Source organism: Mauremys reevesii, linkage group 8 (genome assembly GCF_016161935.1).
Source record: "Mauremys reevesii isolate NIE-2019 linkage group 8, ASM1616193v1, whole genome shotgun sequence".
In the NCBI taxonomy this organism is placed as follows: Eukaryota; Metazoa; Chordata; order Testudines; family Geoemydidae; genus Mauremys; species Mauremys reevesii.
The window spans coordinates 94,220,608-94,232,984 of NC_052630.1; the positions used below are offsets into that span (position 1 = coordinate 94,220,608).

The 12,377-nt window shown below is 44.1% G+C and overlaps 1 protein-coding gene across 4 annotated transcripts in view; it reads right to left on the reverse strand.

Annotated features, from left to right (window-relative positions):
• FGGY (FGGY carbohydrate kinase domain containing) overlaps positions 1-12,377 on the reverse strand; it is a 365,851-nt gene that overhangs the window by 265,328 nt on the left and 88,146 nt on the right. The gene's annotated exons all lie outside the window — the stretch shown is intronic.

Below are 12,377 nucleotides of genomic sequence, written 5' to 3' on the forward strand. Positions count from 1 at the left end.
ATTTTTGTAAATTTCATGGTCATTGCATTTTTTAAATCTTGAATTTCACACTTTCAGATATTTAAATCTTAAATTTCACAGTGTTGTAACAAAGCATGAATATGTGTTTAAAAACAGCAAAATATAAACCTGTAAAGCCCATGACTATTCTCCACCCTCCACGCATGCCATGCCACCCTCACTTCTGCGCTGCTGCTGGCAGTGGCACTGCCTTCAGAGCTGGTGCCTGGACAACAGCTGCCACTCTCAGGCCGCCCAGCTCTGAAGGCAGCAGAAGTAAGAGTGGCAATACCGTGACCCTCCTACAAATAGCCATCTGACCCCCTTTTGGGTTGGGACCCCCAGTTTGAGATACGCTGTTATAAGATAAAAGTACACACACACACACACACACACACACACACACACAGAAACTAGATTTCCCGGGGAGACCAGATTTCCCAGTCTGTGACATGTTTTTCATGGCCGTGAATTTGGCAGCGCCCTAGCAATAATACTCTACCCAAACTCTATTCAAACACTGCTTATCACAGTGGGGGTTTTTAACTAGGGCCCTGACTCTGCAAGTCCTCTGCATCTAGACCTCATGGAAGGAATTAGGAATTCCACGCAAAGCAGATTTAAGGATCAGGCATTAGGCAGGCAATAGAAGGAGACACAGACAGTACAATCACCTATAACCTTCCTCCGGCCAGAAATGGTTGAAATATTGTCTGTGTGCCCTTATGCCAACATTGCATTTCCCTCTTGCTTGCCACTGGGAATAAGATTACTTCCACAGACATCTGGTTTACTGGAATTTAACAGGAACCTGACAGCCCTAGAGGACAAACCCAGCCAGTTCTAACTCAGCCTTTCCTAAACCCCCTCAGGAGACAAAATTTGAAAGTTAGGGTGAAAATCTGGGCTCTGAAGGAGCAGATCTGTGAAGCAAGAGAGATCCCACAGGTTGTCCAGATATAACTAGAGCAGGTCTGCAAATCATACCTGATATGGCCACACTGGGACCAGTTATTATTGCCTTCATACTGTTTTTCTCTGTGCTTTTTTGTTTTTTTTTTTAAAGAAGGATCTTTTAAAAGCATAGAGACGGACTAGTAGAAGATGCAAGATAAACACAGGCTTCAGTGGATGGAAAAGATGTCAGTAAAGGCTACAGCCTTCCCCTCCTAATTGGTTGGCTCAAGGGACTGATAAAGCAATACAGAGCCATTCATTCAAAAGTTCAAATTCAACCATGTTGGTATCCATCTAAGCCATTATTAGAACTGGTCAGAAAATGGAATTTCTGCCCCATATGAAATTTCAACACTGAATTTTTTTGCCCCCAACAGGGATGAAAAAAATCAAAACTCACAGTAATTTGAAGAACGGAAATTCTGAAATATTTTGATTCAGAAACATTAAAATGACCCCATTGAAATATTACTCTACACAAAACAGATCAGCTTGGATAACTAACTTCTATGCTATAGAAGGTTGTGCTTGTATTTTTCAGGACTTGTGCAGCACATAAATCAAACTATGGAGAATCTGGCCCATGATATACTGGATGGAGCTCAGATGATGAAGCAGACTTTGATCCAAATATGCTCATGGGAAAAAAATCACTAATCAGGTTATTCTGCTTATAAATAATGGCAATATTTGGCACTTGTCCATCCCTTTCTTTCTTCAAAAGTACTTTACACACTAATTCTCATAACACTTCTCCAAATACATGAGCAAAACTATACTTATGAACCTGATGAAGAAACGAATACAGAGATGTTGACAACATTTTCACAAGCAGTCACTTGAAGTGTCTTAGGCTAGGCACCTAAAAACCGAGGCATCTAAAATTCAGCTGCAGCTTTGTAAAATGTTGGTTTTGAAGTTACAGGATGAATCTGTGACAGAGCTGGGATTAGATCTCAGGGGTGGAGATTCCCAGTCCTGGGCTCATACACCTAACACACACCTCTTTGCTAGTGGGATATTTAACTGAAAATCCCTATCACCACTGTTGCCATCTCTCGCAAGTTTATTGCAAGTATCACATGTGGTATTTTTCTTAAAGTCTCGTGTCCTTGAGTCACGTTGATTATGTGCAAATTTCAGGGCTTGTGTACACTTAAAGGGTTTGCCAGCATAGAGATATTGGTAGAGCTGTACTGGTAAACCTCACTAGCGAAGAAACAGCTACGACTTGCCTATGAATTCTTTTGGTGGTGTATCTTAAGTCAGTTCCCCAAATGGATCCAAAGAATTCATTTGCTGGTATAACTATTGACACTAAATCTTTTGGCAGCATAGCTATGTCAGTTAGGGATGTGTTCGGTTTCCCTCCTACCCCACACACACATACACTTAAGTAAGTAAAACTTGTCTAATGTACACCAGGCTTCAGGTTGTATTTCTTTAGATCAATGTCTAGCCCTAATCATGGAGAAAAACTGGAAAACTTGAATCATAGTGACTGATACACCAGAAGGCAAAAAGCAAGAACCCTAAAATTATTTTTTTCAAATCTTGTGACTTTTTGTTAAGCCTATCATGATTATTCTGGGGTTTGACCCATAATGTTTTAATTCTCGGATCTGACAATATTAAAAGAGAGATTCCGTATGTGCTCAAGTGAAAAAGGAGAACACTATATGCAAACAAGTTTCAGTTTAGCTTTGGAACTATTTAATAATATATATTTTGGTCTTCAACTTTGTACTTTCCTCATTTTATTAAACACTCCGTTTTGCAGGAATTTTAGAAACCCAGGGCCTGATTCTCCATTTCTTTACACCTTGTCTAGTTATTTACACCAGTGCAAAGTGTTGACCTGGTAGTATTTCACAGCCATTTTGCCTTTACTTCTCACTGTCAATGACGCTGCAAGGACATGGCTAGGTTAGAACCTAGGCACACGGAGGAAGTGGGGAGAGTACATGGTTATTATCCAACTCCTATACTTCTGCATGAGAATTAGAAACCACATCAAGAATATAGGAGATGGTCTGATCAACTCAGAAGAAACAGGTAACCATAAGGTTGACAAGGGAGTGGTTTCCTGGTCATCTGAAACTCCCAAACTGATCAAAGCTATCCTCCATCCTTCTTTTCCATTGCAGAGAGCAAAACCTGCCCTAGCGATGCCAACCAGGCTGTTTGTTTTTATTGTGTAATGTTGCTAAGCAACAGGGCTGTTTTTGCTTATTTGCCTCCCTTGGGCTATTTCACAACACTTTGTAATACACATTGCTCTTTTTGGTTGCACATCTGGTTTGGATTTTAGATTTCAGAACCCCCCCTCCGCAAACTGAGATATTAGTTTTCATATCTATTATCTAGGCAATCTGCATCAAATATGACCCACCTCACCATCAGCCATCCAAAGGAATTGCACCAGTGAAACATTTAACCCTCTCAAGCATTTATTACATTAATCAGGAAAGCTCTTCTTCTACTGTTGCTGAATTTTGGAAGTAGAGAATGTGTAAAGCCTATATCTAGTTTACAGTAGGAAGTGAGCGGCCCATATCACTAACTTCAAGAATGGGTAATCTTTGTTGCAGACTTAAAGATGTTAAACGTGGTGGGAACCTGTTATGCTTCATAAATGCTAGCAAAGAAAGAGCAGTCTGATGTGTTAACTGACCATCTTCCCAGCAGATGTTAGGCAATTTATTTTAAGACTGCTGGGCTTTGTTTCCAGGATAAGCAACTGCTTAAAGGAAAGCAAACTAGCACCACAGTCCTGTGTCACTGAAAATGGGTGCTGCAGGACACCAGGACTCCCCAAAACATATTTGGAGCAGGTGTGGGGCCAGAGATAAACCCTAAGATCCCAGTGCAGCAGCTAGTCAATGCCCCAGCTCAGAACACTCCTGAACTTTGTGTTAGGTCTGATCCAGAACTGAATTTTGCTGCTCAGGCCTTCTATCTGTTGCAATGTCATTGTGTTGTAGAAGGAGATCAGAAAGAGTGTGTCCCACAGCACAAACCTTTACTGTAAGCACGAGATCATAGAATCCTAGATTATTAGGGTTGGAAGGGACATCAGGAGATCATCTAGTCCAACCCCCTGCTCAAGGCAGGCCCAATCCCCAAATGGCCCCCTCAAGGATTGAACTCACAACCCTGGGTTTAGCAGGCCAAGGCTCAAACCACTGAGCTATCCCTCCCCCCAGATAGCAGATAACACACTATCATCAATCTAACAATAATCACCACTCCGCTGATACTTGTTCATCAAATGACAATTACCAGATCCTCACAAGAGACGCTTTTTAATTTCCCACTTTTGGGGGCAGATTCTCTCTCTCTCTCTCGCTCTCACATATACACACACCCCTTGGAGGTGGAGGGTGCAAGGAGCAAATTGTGGCAGACAACTGGCCCCAGCATAAGCTGCCAGGGAGCACCTCAAACTTACATCACTGGTGGAAGGCCTCACATGGACCTTATGCCAGTGCAGAACTGGAAGCAAAAGAGCTTCAACTTGTCCCTGGAATGCCTTCACGCACCTCTAGCTCCCCTTACGCCATTGTAAGGGCGGCTAGTGCAGCATGCAGTGAAGTTGCCCCAGCCAACTTTATACTGATGGACAGTTCCTCAGCGTATTAAGAATTCTTCACTTCCCTTCTCCAGCTGCCTTAAGCCACTTGGTGGCTCTAGAGGGCCTGCAGCTGTAGATGAAGGCCATGACCACACTAGCAAGCTTACAGAGGTAAGATCGCTCACATAGCTGTGTTATGCCGATGGGAGAAAAGTCTCCCATTGATATAATAAAACCACCTAAAAGAGAGGCAGTAGCTATGTCGCCGGGAGAGCGTCGCCAGCCCACATAGCACCATGCTCACGAGTGCTTATGCCGGACAAAACTTAGTCGCTCAGGGGTGTGTTTTCTTCACACTCCTGGGCAACATAAGTTTTGTTGGCATGAGTGGAAGTGTAGATGTGGCCTTAGTAACTTCCTGTTAAGTCTTATTATTTAAGAGCTAGGGAAAGCCCATTCTAATCAAATATCAAGTCAAGTTGAACCTCAGCCTATATTCCTTACCAACTCATTAAGGTTCAGAAAAGAAGACTGGAGCAGGTCTTTGGGGCAGGGATAAGGTCTTCTCCATGCTTTATATTAGCACTGACTACATGCTCAACATTTAAACAACAAAATGTGAAATTGCAGAACTATTAACTATGGTTTGTAATCTGTCCTATAAATCAGCTTCGGTACCCAATGACTGGAAGATAGCTAATGTAACACCAATATTTAAAAAGGGTCTAGAGGTGATCCCGGCAATTACAGACCGATAACTCTCACATCAGTACCGGGCAAATTAGTTGAAACAATAGTAAAGAATAAAATTGTCAGACACATAGAACATAAATTGTTGAGCAAAAGTCAACATGGTTTCTATAAAGGGAAATCATGTCTAACTAATCTATTAGAGTTCTTTGAAGGGGTCAACAAACATGTGGACAAGGGGGATCCAGTGGACATAGTGTACTTAGAGTTCCAGAAAGCCTTTGACAAGGTCCCTCACCAAAGGCTCTTACGTAAATTAAGTTGTCATGTGATAAGAGGGAAGACCCTTTCATGGGTTGAGAACTGGTTAAAAGACAGGGAACAAAGGATAGGAATAAATGGATAATTTTTCAGAATAGAGAGGGGTAACTAGTGGTGTTCCCTAAGGGTCAGTCCTAGGACCAATCTATTTAACTTATTTATAAATGATCTGGAGAAAGGGGTAAACAGTGAGGTGGCAAAGTTTGCAGATGATACTAAACTGCTCCAGATAGTTAAGACCAAAGCAGACTGTGAAGAACTTCAAAAAGATCTCACAAAACTATGTGATTGGGCAACAAAATGGCAAATGAAATTTAATGTGGATAAATGTAAAGTAATGCACATTGGAAAATATAACCCCAACTATACATACAATATGATAAGGGCTAATTTAGCTACTACGGGTCGGGAAAAAGATCTTGGAGTCATCGTGGACAGTTCTCTGAAGATGTCAACGCAGTGTACAGAGGCAGTCAAAAAAGCAAACAGGATGTTAGGAATCATTAAAAAGGGCATAGAGAATACGACTGAGAATATATTATTGCCCTTGTATAAATCCATGGTACGCCCACATCTCGACTACTGTGTACAGATGTGGTCTCCCCACCTCAAAAAAGATATACTGGCACTAGAAAAGGTTCAGAAAAGGGCAACTAAAAGGATTAGGGGTTTGGAGAGAGTCCCATATGAGGAAAGATTAAAGAGGCTAGGACTCTTCAGCTTGGAAAAGAGGAGACTAAGTGGGGATTTGATAGAGGTATATAAAATCATGAGTGATGTGGAGAAAGTGAATAAGGAAAAGTTATTTACTTATTTCCATAATACAAGAACCAGGGGTCACCAAATGAAATTAATGGGCAGCAGGTTTAAAACAAATAAAAGGAAGTTCTTCACGCAGCGCACAGTCAACCTGTGGAACTCCTTACCTGAGGAGGTTGTGAAGGTTAGGACTATAACAGGGTTTAAAAGAGAACTGGATAAATTCATGGAGGTTAAGTCCATTAATGGCTATTAGTCAGGATGGGTAAGGAATGGTGTCCCTAGCCTCTGTTTGTCAGAGGATGGAGATGGATGGCAGGAGAGAGAGATCACTTGATCATTGCCTGTTAGGTTCACTCACTCTGGGGCACCTGGCATTGGCCACAGTTGGCAGGCAGGATACTGGGCTGGATGGACCTTTGGTCTGACCCAATATGGCCATTCTTATGTTCTTAATATTTTAAAGCCCATCCCCCTACTTCCCTACATATCCAGCTCCAACCTCCTCTCCCAGCAACCCATTAATCAATTCCCAACCCTCTCTCTGTGACTGCCTCACAGGGCCATCACCCACTTCTGGCTACAAATGCTTTAGAAGGATTCCATTGTGGGGTCCAATAGGTTGCACAGCTGCTCTTTAAGGACTGGACAATTCACTCTGCCAGTCAGGGGCGGCTCTAGGCATTTTGCCGCCCCAAGCACAGCAGGCAGGCTGCCTTCGGCGGCTTGCCTGCGGAGGGTCCGCTGGTCCCGCGGGAGGTCCTCCGAAGCTGCAGGACCAGCCGAGCCGCCGCAGGCAAGCTGCTGAAGGCAGCCTACCTGCCGCCCTCGTGGCGACCGGCAGAGCGCCCCCAGTGGCTTGCCGCCCCAAGCACGCGCTTGGCGTGCTGGGGCCTGGAGCCGCCCCTACTGCCAGTCTTTCAAAAGTGTTACAAAACTCACCATCTCTGTCACTACATAGTGGGGCATAGCAGCAGCTTTGCCTCAGTTTCCCCTGGTTTTCCACAACTCCTCTCTGCTGTCAATGCCTTCTGGGCTACTTCAGTTACTTAGTGCTCTGGCTAAGTCACATTTAGTCCCACCTTTTCCAGGGTACCAATGTCCACAGGCCTTACACTTTTGCCTGTAACTAGTATTTCCTCTCCCATATCAGAACATACCACATTTTTCTTCCCCTGGACTCCAGAGGTCCTCTGCAGCTCTCTCACTAGGTCTTTGACAAGCCCTCTGCACCCCCTACCTTAGTAGTTCCAAAGACCCACAGTAATTCCAGGCATACACTGGCCCACTCACTGGCCTCTGGCCCTAGGCTCACTCAGGCTTCTTTCCTGGTCCTTGCCAAAAGAGACGTAATACCTGTTTTCTGTCAGGTCTTCCAGTGGAGAGACTCCCTGCTTTCCCTTGGGTCTCTGCCTCAGCCAGTCCTTGACAAACAGGTCTAGTCTTCAGGAAAGAGCAGTCGATCCAGTTAGCCCCTTCCCCAGTTCCCTTCCTCCCCAGCTGATGGATTTTCTTCAAGTTCCACACCTTGCCCAGGTGTGGAGGGGCAGGGCTAACTGAAAGGGCTAGCCAGCCCCAGGCCTTAAAGGGGCAGGTTGCCCAGTCACACAATTCTAACATTGTAACTGTAATAAGGTAACTCTTACCAGAAAGACTGGAAGTGCAGGAAATGTGAAGAGAGCGCGGTCCAGTGATCAGCCAAGAGCCAGCCAGATGGAAAAGGCAGATTCAGGATCTGACCGGTGATAGGGAGCTTACAGACACGTGTGGCTCAGAAAGAAAGATGTAGGCCTGCTGTGGGGGAGCTGTGACCTCTCTGAAGTTGTGCTAACGTAGCCCCCAACGTCATTTCATTTAAGCACGAGTTCTAAATTCTCAACCAGTCCTTCAAACTCTTTTGCGTTTCGCCCATCACTAGTTCTGTATAGACCTGCACAAAGCACTAGGCTAGGAATTATCCGCTCACAAATTCAGGTTGATCAGGTCATTTTCAAATGCAACTTTTAGTGTGTCAGTGATCCAGGACCCAATCCAAGCTGGTTGCGATGCCCAGAAACATGGCAGCTGGGGCAAGTTTATAGTCATTATTCTGAGGGCTGCAATGCACAGATCAGATTACCCTTAAACATTTCATAGCAAAACTAGGAACTTGTGTGTAATTCAGTTGGACCAGAGAAAATATAGATGTGAAATTTCTCCTACCAACACAAACCCTGACAGCATTAGAAAGAATTCTACAGTCATGTGGCCAGCTGTGGTGATGTTAAGTGGCACAGAAAGGAATATTTCTTCACAGTGTTGAGTACTAAAGTGGGAGATCAGAAGACCGAGATTGAAGCTCTTGAGTGTTCCCCTATACAACAGAGAAGGAAGAGGAAGCAAAACACTGGTGTCAAGAGGGGAGTCAAAAGAATAGGTAGGGGTGTTCAGTGATTGAAGCACCAGATTCAGTAAATGACTCTGTACCCATCTGTAAAATGGGTATAATCATGCATAGCTACCTCAGAGAGGAGATGAGTGGCTTAAAGCACTTTGATGTGCTCACATGTAAAGGCATTATTTAAAAAAGTCTTACAGGCAGGGAAGGCGAACCAGGAGACCAGCCTCCTCTTGCTACCATTGAAGATACATACCAGAAAAGCCAGCCACTATTTCAAACATAAAGTGTAGGGCGATAAAGAACCTTAAGGAGGAGCACATGGAGTAAAAGAACCAGAGCTGAAAAGGAATCAGTAGTCTAAAATATCAAACATTTAACTGCCAGGAGGGTCAATCATTGGAACAAGCTACCAAAGGAAGTGGTGGATTCTCTTTCTTGAAGACTTCAAAACAAAACTGGATGCCTTTCTGGAAGACATGCTTTAGTCAAACAGAAGCTATTGGGCTCAATAGAGAAGTAACTGGGTGAAACCTTATGACTTGTGTTATATAGGAGGTCAGACTGGCTGATCTAATAGATCCCCCTCCTGGCTTTAAAATCTATTAATCTGTGAACTGGCTTCTGGCAGTTTGTGGCATAGAACGTCCAGATCCCAGCTGTGGTGCCCTCTCAAAATATATTTGTAGGATTTTTCTATTATATTAGTGCCTGAAAACCAAATTAAACCATTCTCTAACTTCAATTACTATGATTACCACCACAGAGATCTTATCAAGCCATTTGAAATAACTGTAACAACTTCGAAGTTAAGCACAACAACAGTAATCTAAGATGTCCAGTACATGCTTTCACCCGGTCTTGAGTTGCTCACCAAAAAATATAGGGGCCATGTAACCATCACCACACAGTCAACTCAGAACCTACCAGGAACTGAACCAAGACCCAAGAAGTTGGGTAAACTAGGGGAAAATTCTAATCTGGATCCAGACTTTCCAACTCAGAATCATCTCCAGTTAGAAGCATGCTGGACAATACAGTGCAGGAAATAACCCTGCACTGAGAGGGAGATGCGCTCGAAGGACTGATCTTCAGTCTCTCTCTGGCTTCCTTGATCATCATCTGTTTGGTGAAACTAGCAGATAGAAATATGTCTCCAGCATGGGCAGAAGGCATTTCACAGTTCTACTGCCTTGGGTAGTGTAAAGTCTAACGATGCTTCGAGCCCGGGAAAAAGAGAACGGAGAACACATTTCATTAAAGTATAAAACTTATGTTCTTGCACCAGCTGTGCATGAAAAGATCCGAGCTCTGCTTCATCTATTTGTGGGTTTATTTACAAATTAAGAAGGGCAATACTATTCAGGAGTTGGTATGCACATCTTGCCAGGTGGCAGTATGAGCATCTTTGCAGGGATAGTTGCTCAATGTCAGCAGACAGCTAAATACCAGTCTTTAGCTTCCTATCCAGACATATTTGTCTGTTAATATTTATGTAGCAAATAGACGACCTGATCCTCTTCCCACTGAAGTCTCTGCCAGAACTTCCATTGTCTTCACTGAGAACAGGATCAGAGCTATAGCTGGCTCTGTTCAAGTCACGTTCATGAGTCTGGAGTTGGCCTGATCCTGCTAACTGTAATTGAACATATAATTCTAATTCTTTCCAGTTGCTTTCCCTTGGATCCTGTATTCAGAGATGAGCATCCTCATGAAGGTGTAATGGGAGTGGTGGGTAGCCATTAAAAAGGAAATTGTTTAAAAAAAAGTCTGGAGCTCAATCTCATTCTCTGTCATAGCCAGATTGCCCACTCCTATTAGGGGAAAAATGGAAGGTGCTAAGGTGGATGGGCTTCGGAGGCTGCAGATTTTGGAGGCAATGCTGCCTCTCAATTTTACAGATTTTGTATATCCCCAGGGATGAGAACCCTGTTCTGCAGTGAGCCAGGAGCTGTACTTCAGGGAGGGCTCCCCAGTCTGCTGGCCCTCTTTTCTGGTAGGTCTCCTAATGCAGCTCAGTAGCGGACCTAGCGGGGACTCAGTGGGAGACTATCCAGCTCCCAGCATAATTGTCTCCATGTGGAAATCCAGGTGAAGAGAAGAGAGTGATGCCTCTCTCCAAAACACTTCTTGCTCCACCTTCTCCCACCCACAGCCAGTTGCTCCAGAAATCTGCAGTGCTCTTGTGGAGGACCATCCACCGGGGGCTGAGTGGGTCAATGATGCAGAAACAGCAACATGCCTCCCCTTTTTAGTCAAGGTGCTCCAGGAGAAAATCTAGGTCATTTGTGTTCCAGGGGCACCCACAGGCCCCAACAGAGATCAGAGCTGCTAGGAGCTATACAAACATAGTAAGAGAGAATCCCCACTCCAAAAAGCCTCATATACTGTCTAATGAAAGACTCAAAAGTAAAACACAATCCTGGGTTTCTTCTCCCTCTCCTCTCATGGTCTCTTGGATGCTTTGGGGAGGGGAAAGACAAAAACAAAGTCTTCGGAATATTGAGCCAAATCTTTCTCTCACTGCCAGCATGGTAAATCCGCCAGTTCCAGGCTCTCTCCCCTTCTTTTCTTCTGGTATGGCCGGGCCTTTCTGTCTATGCTCCTGCTCACACTCTATCACCCGTTCCTCCTTGGAACGTTCTCAACAACCTCCCTCCACCCAAAGAGAGGCCCTGCCCAGTATGCAATCCTCCTGATGGAGTGATCTCACTGTGACCTTTCAGTTAAGCACAGCACTTCTTCACTTCTCCTGTTTACAAAGGCCCTTGGTGCAATGGGTTATTTTAAACTTCTTATTCAGGCCATGCTTAGCCAGTTATTACCTATTTTTGTCAGTTGCCAGGGTGCTCAGCACAAGACAGGCGATTAAGTGAAGGGAGTGGCTTGATTTCATGGATGAAAGACAGGTGAGCAGGGCAGCTGGATAGATTTAGACAGACTGCAGGGGAGTTGCGTGGGTATCAGGGAGACTGGATTGGAAGAGGTTGCAGTAATCTAGGGAGAGGATTATGTTGTGCCCCAAGACACATAGATAAAGAAAACAAAAACACATGGAACACAGGCTTAAATCTAGAGTTATTGATAACGAATTCTATATGGACTTAACAGAAGTCTCAAATACTCTTCCCAGAGGCACAGCTGAGACTCATGCAACAAGATGTGCTATTTAGAACACACTGTACGCCAACCACTTTGGCTAAAGTAGGGATCAGAGCCAGCACTACGTGCCGGAGCTGTGGAGTGCTGAATGTTCATTTAAGACACATGTTTATGGAATGCATACATGTTAGGGTGAAGTGCTTCTCAGAGCTAGTACGACCTTGGATACCAATATCCTCTTAGATCCGAGGATTTCACTATTAGGAAATGTAAGTATTGCGAAAGTACTAGAAATAAGGCAAGAGTGCAGCTGGTCCACATGTTCCCAGTGCAAAATTCTGCACTGTGCTGTTCCAGCCAAAACTCAAAAAGTCTGAAGACTTAGATAATTTTTTTTTAAACCTGTGAGTGCTCGTGTGTCCTCTTGCATCCTGCTCTTCACCAATTCTGAGCTGGCATTAGAAAGTCCCTCAAGATTCCCTTGGGAATACTGCTTGTAACAACTTGCAGTGCTCCTCTGGCCACTGGTTTCCCTGGAGAAGCCAAGCTGACTGCAGCTGCGAAGAAAGCCACCAGGAAAGATGTCAAAGCCCTCTT